This window comes from Rhinatrema bivittatum, chromosome 3, assembly GCF_901001135.1.
Source record: "Rhinatrema bivittatum chromosome 3, aRhiBiv1.1, whole genome shotgun sequence".
In the NCBI taxonomy this organism is placed as follows: Eukaryota; Metazoa; Chordata; class Amphibia; order Gymnophiona; family Rhinatrematidae; genus Rhinatrema; species Rhinatrema bivittatum.
Window position 1 is genome coordinate 523410636 of NC_042617.1, and position 12945 is coordinate 523423580.

General features: G+C 48.4%; 1 protein-coding gene across 1 annotated transcript in view; it reads right to left on the reverse strand.

Moving 5' to 3' along the window:
* Positions 1-12945, reverse strand: part of DRC1 (dynein regulatory complex subunit 1) — a 310180-nt gene that overhangs the window by 116966 nt on the left and 180269 nt on the right. The window lies entirely within an intron of this gene.

A 12945-nucleotide genomic window follows, 5' to 3' on the forward strand; every position in this document is an offset into this window, starting at 1 on the left:
TAACAGACAGTAAACAATAAAAACAGCAACAGGCTTTACCTGTTGCTGTTTTATTTTATTGTGGGGGGAGCTGGAGAGGTACCTAGGCAGTACCTCTCCAGCTCCCCCACTTACTCTCCGGATCTCATTGGCACTAAAGGACCTCCATTTCTCCACCATGGCCCTAGTAGACTCTGGCGCAGGTGGGAGTTTCATCCTCCAAGATATCGTGGAGAAACTCCATCTTCCTCTGCAACCTTGCCCCACACCATTGATTATATCCTCTATTCATGGAGACCCGCTTCCAGGGAGGATAACCCATCAGACTGTTCCCCTCGAGTGTCACATCGGACCCAAACATTGTGAACGAATTTCGTTTTATGTCATCCAGAGAGCTATACACCCTGTGGTATTGGGGATTCCCTGGTTGCAACGGCACAACCCTCAGTTTGATTGGACGACCCTGAAACTTCTGCAATGGGGAGCTGCTTGTCAAGAGACTTGTCTTCAAGAATCCATACCTACTGACAACTACCTCTGCACCACACGACTCGAAGGTCTACCTGCACCGTATAGCCAATTTGTGGATGTCTTCTCTAAAAAGGCAGCGGATATCCTGCCCCCACATCGAGAGTTCGACTGTGCCATTAACTTAGTTCCAGGGGCCTCTCCTCCCCGAGGGAAGGTCTATGCCTTATCTGCTTCAGAGACTCAGGCTATGACCAGCTATATTCAGGAGAATTTACAAAAGGGGTTCATTCGACACTACTTCGCCGGCCGGAGCTGGCTTCTTCTTCGTGGGAAAAAAAGATGGAACGCTAAGACCATGCATTGATTTCCGTGGACTCAATGCTATCACCATTAACGATCGCTACCCACTGCCTTTGATCGCTGAACTTTTTGATCGTTTACAAGGGGCCCAGATATTCTCCAAATTGGACCTCCGAGGGGCCTACAATCTTATCAGAATTCGCGAAGGCGACGAATGGAAAACGGCGTTTAACACGAGAGACAGACATTATGAATACTTGGTTATGCCGTTTGGACTGACTAATGCCCCTGCAGTATTCCAAAACTTTGTTAACGAAATATTCCGAGACCTGCTTTATATCTGTGTTATGGTCTACCTGGACGACATTCTTATCTTCTCGGCTAATTTGCAAGCTCATAGACTACACGTCATTCAAGTATTACAGCGGCTTAGAGAGAACAGACTGTATGCTAAGATTGAAAAATGTATTTTTGAAAAGGAGTCTTTCCCTTTCCTGAGTTACATTATATCTAAACAAGGATTTCAAATGGACCCCGCTAAGCTGAAATGCATCAAAGAATGGCCTCAGCCTAATGGACTGCGGGCGCTTCAGCGTTTTCTAGGTTTCGTAAATTATTATCGCAGTTTTATTTGGAATTTTTCTAAACTTGCCGCACCTCTGACTGCCCTGACTCGAAAAGGAGCTAACATCAAGACCTGGCCTGTGGAGGCCGAGGAAGCATTTCAAACCCTTAAAGATTCCTTCCTTCGGCAGCCCTGTCTTCGGCATCCCGATCCCAAGCGCCCATTTTTTATAGAAGTTGATGCATCAGCCGAGGGAGTGGGTGCTGTTCTGAATCAGACTACCACATCTGGAGCAGCGCATCCTTGTTCATATTTCTCTAAAAAATTTTCTGCAGCAGAACGTAACTATTCCATTGGAGACAAGGAGCTGCTTGCTATTAAGATGGCGCTAGAAGAATGGAGACAGTGGTTGGAAGGAGCCCAATATCGCATAACCATCTTTACTGACCACAAAATTTAACATACTTACAACAAGCTCAACGATTAAACCCCCGTCAAGCCCGCTGGGCCCTCTTTTTAACTCATTTCGATATTGAAATACGATATCGACCTGCCGACAAGAACATTAAGGCTGACGCCTTATCCCATTCATTCTCCACAGAAGATATTGAGGAATCAGAACAACACATCATTGATCTGGCCCGTATCATCCTGTCTGCTACCTTCACAGTACCACCTGGGAAGACGGTGGTACCCAAGCGGCTGCGCAATAAAGTTTTGGCCTGGGGTCATGATTCCAGATTGGCAGGACACCCCGGACGACTGCGAACACAGGCGCTGTTACAGCAATATTATTGGTGGCCAGAGATGCATAAAGACATACGAGCTTATGTGGATTCCTGTCTAGTCTGCGCTCAACATAAAGTCCTCACTGGGAAACCTTGGGGCCTATTACAACCGTTGCCCATTCCCACCAGACCATGGACACATATCTCCACAGATTTTGTAGTAGAGCTTCCTCCTTCTGATGGCAATACAGTGATATGGGTAGTGGTGGATCGCTTTTCTAAAATGGCCCATTTTATTCCACTCCCCTCCCTCCCGTCTGCCCCACGACTAGCTCAATTATTCATGCTGCACATCTTCCGTCTACATGGCCTGCCGCAACACATCACCTCAGACCGGGGCCCGCAGTTCACGGCTCGATATTGGCTCAACCTCTGCAAGAAGTTCCAGATTTCCTTGGATTTCACTACGGCTTTTCATCCTCAGGCTAGTGGTCAGGCTGAGCGCACTAATCGCACACTAAAACAGTTCCTACGTTTGTATGTTAACTCTCGTCAAGATGATTGGGTATCTCTTCTCTCCTGGGCGGAATTTTCACATAATTCGCATGCTGGGACCTCTACAGGTGCATCCCCTTTTCAGATCGTCTTCGGTCGTCAACCCCGTCCACCCTTGCCTGTACCCTTACCTGTGCCTTCGCCTGTGGCTCAGTTGACTGCTACTCAACTGAAACAACTTTGGGCTCATACGCAAAAGATGCTATAGAAAGCAGCCCGCTCTGCGAAGAAATTCACTGAGCCGCATCGACGCCAGACTCCGCAGTTCCATTCCGGGGAGAGGGTGTGGCTCAGCACCCGGCATATCCGTCTGAGAGTCCCTTCTATGAGATTGGCTCCTCGGTATATTGGTCCGTTTCCGGTTTTGAGGCAACTGGGTCCCGTAACCTATCAACTTCGGTTACCGGCTTCCTTGCGCATTCACAATTCTTTCCATGTGTCTCTTCTAAAGCCATTGATCCTCAGGTGGCCTAGTCGGAAACCGCCAGAACCAGCGCACCATCAGGCTATGGATGAGACAATTTATCAAGTGCGAGAGGTGTTGGATGTCCGGAAACGGGGCACCATTTGGGAGTATCTCCTGGCGTGGGAGGGATATGGTCCGGAGGAGAACTCGTGGGAACCGGCAAAGAATATATTGGACAAATCATTGCTCAAAGACTTTCATGCCAAACACCCTGGTAAACCCAAGCCTTCTAGGGGGAGGCCTAAAGGAGGTGGTACTGTTAGTGGCGCCGGCCGCAGCAGACCGCGACCAAGACCGGATGTCATAGCCGCCGGCCACGGTCGGCCGCGACGAAGACAAGATCAGGGGCAGCAGGCTTAACTTACCCGGTTCGCCGGGGTTTGGCTGCGGGAACGGACAGCCCTTCCTGTCTCTTCTTTGGCCACCGCTACCGCTGAGCCGGCAGCGAGGCTCCCCGGCCATCTGACTCCTCCCCCTGTGCCTCTTACGGCCGCGCGCGCAGCTGCAGGAGAATCTTAAAGGGGCCATGACAGGAAGTGTCATGGCTCCCCCTGTAGCTCCTCCTCCTGCTTCCTGTACTTAAGGCAAGGACTGAGCATCCAGTCCTTGCCTTGGTATTAAGGTTCCTGCCTTGAGTGTGTTCCTGGCTCCTGGTTCGTGTTTCTTCATCCCGTCTTCTCCCCTGCTCCGTGGATTGATTCTTGGCTGCTGACTTGGACTGGTGGACATGTCTTCTCTGGATTGATTCCGGTACGGCCCTGGACTCTTCTCTGGCCTGACCTCGGTACGGATTTGGACCCTTCTCCTGTCTCGACCCCGGTACAGCTTTGGACCCTTCTCCTGTCTGGACTCTGGTACGGCTTCAGACCCTTCTCCTGCTTCAACCCTGGACTGGATTCGGACCCCGCTGGCATATTGAACTTGGACTGGCTTTGGACTCTTCTTCGATTCCATCCTCAGACTGTCACGACCTGCTGGAGGCGCCAGCCGTCTGGAACCCACGACCTGCAGGAGGCGCCTGCGTCCAGACCTCTTACAGTCTTCAGAGAAGTCGTCTAAGTCCCAGCGGCTGGACCCCTACGGGCTTCTCCTGGGGGGGTTGCGCGCTTCCAGGGTGAAGTCTTCTAGCAAGAGTCCTCGGGTCGAAAGGCCTTGCCCTTCGACGGTAACTGTTACCTCGAAACAAGGGTCCACTTTCACAACATATCTGAAGTTATGGTGAGTCATATAAGGCAATTTCAAAAGGTGAAGGAATGGTAGATGGACGAAGTTTTAGTTGAAGGTTTGTTTTTTTTTTTAGATATAAGCATTAAGCCACCTCCTTTTTTATTTTTTCTGGGAATTGATGAGATGTTGTAGTCCTGGTTGGATAGTTGATTTATTAGGACGGAATCTGTGTTTTTTAGCCAGGTTTCCGTGATTGCAATGAAATCTGGTTTGCAGTCGCTGAGTAGGTCATTGAATAGAGGGAATTTTTTTAATTATTGAGCGAGTATTGATAAGTATAAATGAGAGAAGCATATAGCTTGAGAGTTGGATGTGTGTGTTGTTTTTGATGGAGGTTGGCTTTTTTACATTGTGTAGAGGTTTCGAAGAAGAATTTTTTTTTTTTGTGTTGAGAGTTCCTTAGAAGAAGTGGGAGGGTTGTTTGGAGAAGAGATCTTGTTCATCTTCACTTTTTTTTTTTTTTTTTAGCGTTTGGAAGGAGCGGGAAGAGGAAGGTAGGCGTTAGAGGTGGGTAGGAATAGTGGGCTGCTTTGAATGGGCTACTCAAAGGGGCGCGCAAAGGGGCCTGCTCCTTTGGACGCGCACCTTCGGCGTGCGGCGCCAGGGGTGAGTGTAAATTTAAAATTCACTCACCCAGCCCCTCCGTTGACGTCAGAGGGCTGGCTTAGCTGCAGGTCACGTGGTGTGGATTCCGATCGGAGGCCTTTCTGGTAGGCCTTGAGTGTATCCCCGTTGCTTGCTGCGATCTGGTGGGGGGAGGGCGTCCTGCGGTGTTTTCTCAGCTCAGGCAGCGAAAGCTGTGATGTTGTTCTGCTTTTTGTGAAGCCCCTGCGGAGCTTGCCTCCAGCTGGCTGTGCGAGGGGTTCGGCAGAGCTGGCTGCTTCCAGGAGAGGTGGTAAGTCGTGAGAAGCTTTTGAACGGTCCCCTGGAGATTCGGGGGGGCACCCGGGGTGAGTGTAAATTTAAAATTCACTCACCCTGCCCCTCCGTTGACGTCTGAGGGCTGGCTTAGCTGCAGGTCACGTGGTGTGGATTCCGATCGGAGGCCTTTCTGGTAGGCCTTGAGTGTATCCCCGTTGCTTGCTGTGATCTGGTGGGGGGAGGGCGTCCTGCGGTGTTTTCTCAGCTCAGGCAGTGAAAGCTGCGATGTTGTTCTGCTTTTTGTGAAGCCCCTGCGGAGCTTGCTTCCAGCTGGCTGTGCGAGGGGTTCGGCAGAGCTGGCTGCTTCCAGGAGAGGTGGTAAGTCGTGAGAAGCTTTTGAACGGTCCCCTGATGAAGAAAAGGAGGTGACAGAAGAGACAAACGAGCAAATTAATGGAACCTCTGCTAAAAAAGAGGATAGTGCAGTTTCTGGAATCCAATGGACTATAAGATCTGATACAGCATGGTTTTACCAGAGGTAGCTCTTGTCAGACAAATTTGATCATGTTCTTCAAATGGGTGACCAGAGAATTGGATCGGGAAAACACTAGATGTAGTGTGCTTGGATTTCAGTAAGCCTGTTGATACGATTCTTTATAGAAGACTTATAAATAAAGTGAGTACAATTGGTATAGGCCCTGGGCTTTAATTAATTATTGTTTAAACAGAGTTTCCCTCTTCCTGGTGGGTTTCTGGACTGGTGTAGCAGAAATATTGGAAAGGAACTTATCAGGTAAGTATAAATTTCTCTTTCTTTTTCTTTCTGTTACACTAGTCTAGAATGACTGGGAAGAACCAAAGCTCAATTATTTTGGTTGGGAGGATATTATACCTGTTTTTAGAACACTTGCTTTATAAGTAGTGTTCATTTTCATGAAAACATTCAATCTGTAATGTTTGAAGATGAAAGTACTGTGGATCATGTGGCCACTTTACAAATCTTTGCAGGATATACATTACTCCAATGAAAATGACTGCACTAGTTTAACAGACACTGATTACGTTAAAGCCTGATTTTATTTTAACACATGTGCTGTACCTATCTTCTGCTTTTTAGAACCTGTTATGTATATCACCTAAAGTTGTTATGCTCCTCCAAATAAAATGAACAATTTATCTGACTTTTTTGAAAAAGAATTTGACACTTCTAAATATCTCAGTAAAATTCTGCTTACTTTTAAATACCTTAAGTGTTGCGGAGCGCGCTCATCGGGACCAAGCTTATGGCCTTCGGGTACTGTTACGAAGCCCACCCTCAGACCCGATCAGGAGCTCGGAAGCGTGATCCATCTGAAGAGGAATGAGAGCCCTTGAGCCAAGGCCTGACTCAGGGAGGATCCCCAAGACACACCACGGGAGGTGAGCTGGTACCAGCACGAATGGGGCAGGAACAAGGCTGGAGTGAAGACAAGGCAAGGATTACCCGGAACAGGAACAATCCGGGACAGGAACAAGGCTGAAGATACTGACCCTCCACCGGATGTGCACGCTACAATAAGACCAACAATGCAACGGGCAATGAACAGTCCTCCGACCATTCCAAGCCTTTTTGACCTGCTGCTGGGTAACGGCAAGAAGCGGCAGGGGACGGAGACCAGGCAAAGACATGGATACTTGGACGAAGACTCAGGATCAAGGTTCAGGAGATGAAGACTCAGGATCAAGGTTCAGGAGACAAAGCCTCAGGTTCAAGGTTCAGGAGATGAAGACTCAGGTTCAAGGTTCAAGATAAAGTCAAGTACTAGGTTGAGGCTGTGACGCAGCGCGCCCTACACAGCCAACCCACGGGACTGGTCGTGGACCACGCACGATGCGGGGCAGACTCTAGACGAGATAATGGAGCAAGTGAGGACATGTCCCAGAAACTGAGAGGCCTGCACCGGGGCGTGCCCTACACAGCCACTTGTGGCTGGTTGCGGACCACGCTTCGTCGATGCAGGTTCCAAACAGAGTCTAACACATGGACAGAGCAGACACAAGGAATCCGAGGGCCGGCAAGGTTCAGGACACAGGACTAAGACAGGACTTGGCTTCAGGCAAGGATTCAGGACCAAGACAGGACTTGGCTTCAGGCAAGGATTACCCTCCGGAGGCTTGTGCTGCAAAGGAGGAAGGGTGGACATCAAGGAACCAAAGGTACAGGACATCAAGGCTGAATCACGGAACATCAAGGACATCAGGACTGGATCACGGAACATCAAGGACATCAAGACTGGATCACGGAACATCAGGACTGGATCACAGACATCAGGAACATGGAAACAACCCAAACCACAAATGAAGGAGCTCCGACGAGGGACGAGACCAAGACATCAGGATGAGGAGACCAGGAACATCAGGATCAGGAACATGAAGAACACTGAACACGAAGCCATCTACACAATGAAGACCACGGAGGACCTGGACCAGCAGCCAGAACACAACGATGTGCAAGCTGATGCGAAGGCTCGGAAGAACTGAAGAGAAGCCCTCTTATAGGGCTGAACCAGGAAGTGAGATCTGAAGACTTCCGGTGGGGCCGTGGGCATTTCCTGCCGCTGGCCCTTTAAATACATTGAAGAGGTGCGCGCCGGCGCCTAAGAAGGCCCACAGATAGAACAGCACCAAGGACAGCGGCGTCCTCCCGGCCGCACAGGAACAGATGGAGCAGGCAGGCCGCAGGATGAAGGCAGCAGCACCAGGCGGCGGTTCCCAGCTGCATAGGGGAATCCCCGCTGCAAAAGCGGAACTTATGGGGTGGCACCAGGCTGCAGTGAGGACGGCGTTGGCGGAATTTGGAAACCCTGGAGTGCTTTGCCGATGGCCTCTTGGATCATCCAATCCAATTCCTCATGGAAACCTGGGGCATGGATACCTGGTTCTGGAGTAGGAGGCAGCACTGGCGTAGCCGGATGGTCCACAGGTGAAGGTGGAATCGTGGATCCCGGCACTTGTCCAGGTGGGGAATGCCTCGGTGACCCAGAGACAGAAGAGGACAGGGCCTTTTCCTTGTCATAGGCTCAAATGACGACAATGCCGAGGGTTTGCCCATATTGGTGGTCTGAGCTTTACAATGACGGTGTCGATGTTTTTCTCGATGTTCACCTCGGTGTTTTTCCTGAGGAGGAACAGAGGGGGTCGACACCCATGGAGTCGTCAAGGCCGGCTGGATAGCAGTGGATTCCTGGTGCTGGCGCGACGTAGATGGCACTGGTTCAGACAACGTCGAAGCTATCGATGGAATCGGGGTTTTTGGCCGAAAGAGAAGACCCATCTTATTGAGCTGAACCTTGCGATCCTTTGGTGTCATTTGGGCACATTTGGTGCAAGTAAGGACATCGTGGCCAGACCCCAAGCACATCACACAGACCGTTGTGAGGGTCAGTGATGGACATTGTTCGAGTGCAGTCGGGGCATGGATGGAAACCCGACACCATGGCCTTAACAAAATTTAGTCGCAGTGCAGTTGATGGCCGGTAGGCCGCGAGGGAAAAACTCGATGGGAATAGACCACAAACATGCAAAAAACTTACCATTCGACCGCGGAATAAAGAAATTGATAAGGGGACCCCTGTGGGGTAGAATTTTTTGAAATTTTTCAAACAAAGTTCCGTGAAGAAAATTCCTGTCAGGAATCTCTGAAGAGGTCCTTAACCCGCTTGGCTACTACTGCGTGGAAAAAAGAAGACTGAAGGGGGACCCTTGCTGGCTGCAGGGTTGAGGCTATGCTGGGCATGCCCAGTAGGTGCCAGTCAAAGTTCTGGAAACTTTGACAAAAGTGTTCCGTGATTGGGCTCCATCCTAATGAAGTCACCCATATGTGAGGACTACCATCCTGCTTGTCCTGTGAGAAAGGTCATTCCACTAAAACCTTACTTCTATCATCATTTGATACTATACTATGAGGGTTCGATTCAAACACAGATTTCATCCTAGGCTTTTTAGATATTTCTGCAGCTTTTGATACTCTTGATCACTGAATCCTTCTATCCAGCTTAGAATCAATAGGCATCTCTTCCTCAGTACTCAACTGGTTTACTAGCTATTTATCAAACCGCAATCAACAAATCAACATTAGTTCACACTCTTCCAATTATTACTCAGTTTTCTTTGGTGTCCCTCAGGGATCTTCACTATCTCCAATTCTCTTTAACTTCTATCTGCTGCCCCTTTGTCATTTGTTATCTGCACTGGATGTTCAGTTCAAAATTTATGCAGATAACATACAATTGTTTGTTCCATATAAATCATCTTGGTCAGATACCATCTCTACAATAATCCTATACATACATACTATCAACACCTGGCTATCACATAATTGTCTCAAACTGAACCCCACTAAAACAGAAGTAGTCCACTTATCTTCAATCATGAACCCAACAAATGGCCCTCAGTCTCACATACTGTTAGAAGGTATTTCCATTCCCATTTTAACTGGGAATCCTTGTCAACTCGGATCTCTCACTATCTCAGCATATTTCTACAATAGTCAAAAAATCCTTTTTCAAATTATATATGCTTAAACATTTACATCCATTCCTCTTTTTTCAAGACTTTCATACAGTTCTTCAATCTTTGATCTTTTCCAGTAGTAAAAGAGGTGAGCGGGTTTTTAAGGGTTGGAGTTAACAAAGTAAAAGGGAGGCTATTTAACTAGGGGGAGTTAGGAAGTCCTATCCCTTATCTGTGTGAAGTGGGAACAAACTGGGAAAATAGCCAATTGCATCGGCTTGTGTCCCTTATAAAATTCCCCTACATGTGCGTAAGAAGCAGCATTTGTGTGCACATTCGCGCGTATATTATATGCGTGTTTAGCCTATTTTATAACATGTGCGCATATACACGCATGCTATAAAATGGCTACGGCTTTTTACACAAACCGGCATACACGCATACATGTGCGCCTGCACACTGATTTTAATATTCATCTTTATCTATTTAGCATGATGTCCTAGTTCATGTGCTAGGTCTGCTGGTGCCTCATACCAATCCATCCTTGTGATTCAAGTTCAGATCAGATCTTAGGTCTTGTGTATCCAGGAATATAGTATGGCACGTATAATTTCAAGGAAGGCAGGTTGATCCCAGGAACAGCTATTAACTGAACAAACAGTAACAGCCTCCAGGATGACTTATCCAAGTGCGAGACTTACTCTCAGGTACTAGTAGCTACATTCAGGTTAACAGTCATGTGTGGAATTTTTCCTCAGATGGGTCTAAATTAATCTTATAATCTTACTAGATAAACGAAGCTTGACCGACGTGCCGCAAATGCGCAGTAGAGACCAGCTCTACCGCGCATGTGCGGGCGAGCACGTCGGTCTGAGCCAGCGTCAGAAAGAAAAAAAATGGCGGCATCCAGTGGCAGCAGCGGGCGGCAACGGCGGTAGCGAGCGGCGGCGGTACCGGCAGCGGGCGGTAGCGGCGGCAGCGGCGGTAGCGACGGCGGTAGCGGGCGGCGGTAGCGAGCAGCGGCGGTAGCGGCGACGGCGGTAGCGAGCGGCGGCGGTAGCGAGCGGCGGCGGTACCGGCAGCAGCGAGTGGCGGCGACGGCGGTAGCGGCCGGCGGTAGCGGCCAGTAGCGAGGGAGGGAGAAGAGAGAGAGAGGGAGGGACGGACTGAGTGGGAGGGAGGGACGGAGAGAGAGAGTGGGAGGGAGGGATTGAGTGGGAGGGAGGGATTGAGTGAGGGGGAGGGAGTGGGACTGAGTGAGAGGGAGAGGGGGGACTGAGTGAGAGGGAGTGGGACTGAGGGAGGGAGTGGGACTGGGAGAGAGAGGGAGGGAGTGGGACTGAGGGAGAGTGAGTGGGACTGAGTGAGTGAGAGGGAGGGAGAGAGGGGGGAGGGAGTGACTGAGTGAGAGAGAGGGGGGAGGGAGAGACTGAGTGAGAGGGAGGGACTGAGTGGGAGGGAGGGATTGAGTGAGGGGGAGGGACTGAGTGAGAGGGAGGGGGGACTGAGTGAGAGGGAGTGAGTGGGACTGAGGGAGAGAGAGGGAGGGAGGGAGTGGGATTGAGGGAGGGAGAGAGGGGGGAGGGAGTGACTGAGTGAGAGGGAGGGATTGAGAGAGGGAGGGGGGACTGAGTGAGAGGGAGTGAGTGGGACTGAGGGAGAGAGAGGGAGGGAGAGAGAGGGAGGGAGAGAGAGGGAGGGAGAGGGACTGAGTGAGAGTGAGTGGGACTGACTGAGTGAGTGAGAGGGAGGGAGAGAGGGGGGAGGGAGTGAGTGAGACTGAGTGGGAGGGAGGGACTGAGTGAGAGGAGAGGAGAGGGAGGGTGGGGAGGAGTGGGGGAGGGGGGGGTGGTGAAGAGTGAGAGGAGAGAGAATGAGGGGGAGGTGAGAGACAGAGGGATGTAGCCCGTTTTAACGGGCTTAACGGCTTGTTCAAGAATAAATAAATCAAGCCTCAAAAAGAGAATGCACATACCTCATTTTTTTCTGCACATCCTTGTAGAGCTCCACGATTCTCTTATAATCATCTGTCAATGTTTGGTTCTCTTCTTGATACTGCTTTATTTGCTTGGCTAGTTTCTGTTTCAGGTTATTGAGAACATCATGCAATCTAAAATAAAAGGAGAAGAAATTTGGTTAAATGATGCTTTTGAAGGTGTTTGCCCAGTGAGAGGTAACATCTCCTTTGCTGATAGGAATGGACCATTATCACCTACATTTATTGTGTCTTTTTTTTTTATAACTTTATTTATCTTAGTGTATTACAGTGAACACAAATACAATGTATAGTTATTGAACAATATTGGCATCAACATTTACTGTGTCTTGATATGCAAACCAGTAATAAAAAAAAAATTGACATTTGCAGAGTAATAGGAAAATCTTTTTAATACGGTAAACATATTTTATTCTTTTACATTCCTTTGATTTAATTTTTCCTTGAAATTCAAGAAATGGAAAATGTGCATCATTTTTTACTATCCTTAGTCCAAGGATCAGAGCTACAAAGTGACTATTTTTAAACAACATATTATTTATAACTAGTTTCTTTGAACAAGTTAACTGAGAAACATAGTTGATTTTTTTATTTAGCTAATCAAATGATGTTTAAGCATGTTTGTTTACCATAAATGGTGTTTTCAGCAGATAGCAGGATGAATTAGCCATTTCTTGTGGGTGATGTCATCCAGCGGCACTGAATGGACTCATCCCTTCTAGCTAGTAGAGCTTTAAATTCTTACTGAGCATGTACAGGAATTCCCCCTTTGGCATTGTCTCATAAGCCTCCTCAGTCGATATCAGAGATAATTCTAGCTACTTAGTTGACTATCTAGGGAGATGGGTGGTATTCCATATCTAATTCATCCTGCTATCTACAAAAAACACCATTTACGCTAAGTAAACTTGCTTTTTCCATTGGAAAGCAGACTGAATTAACCATTACACATGAAGAGTTCCAAGCTGAGGGTAGCAGCAGATCTGGCAATAAGACCTCCTATGTCAGGTCTGGCAATCAGACCTCCTATGTCATCTATATCATAGCATGTCCTTGTGACAAACTGTATGTCGGTCAGACTAAATGTCCAGTCCACACTAGGTTAATTGAACACCGCAGTTGCTTGTCGACAGAAAAGGTTCAAGCTCCGATTGTGGCACACTGTCTCTTGGAAAAACATAAATTTGTGGATCTAAGATGGAGGGTGATAGATTGTATCCAACTATCAGGGAGGGGGGTGATCCACAAAAATTGTTGAATTTAAAAGAACAACAATGGATTTTTAAATTAAATTCTGTACAACCTC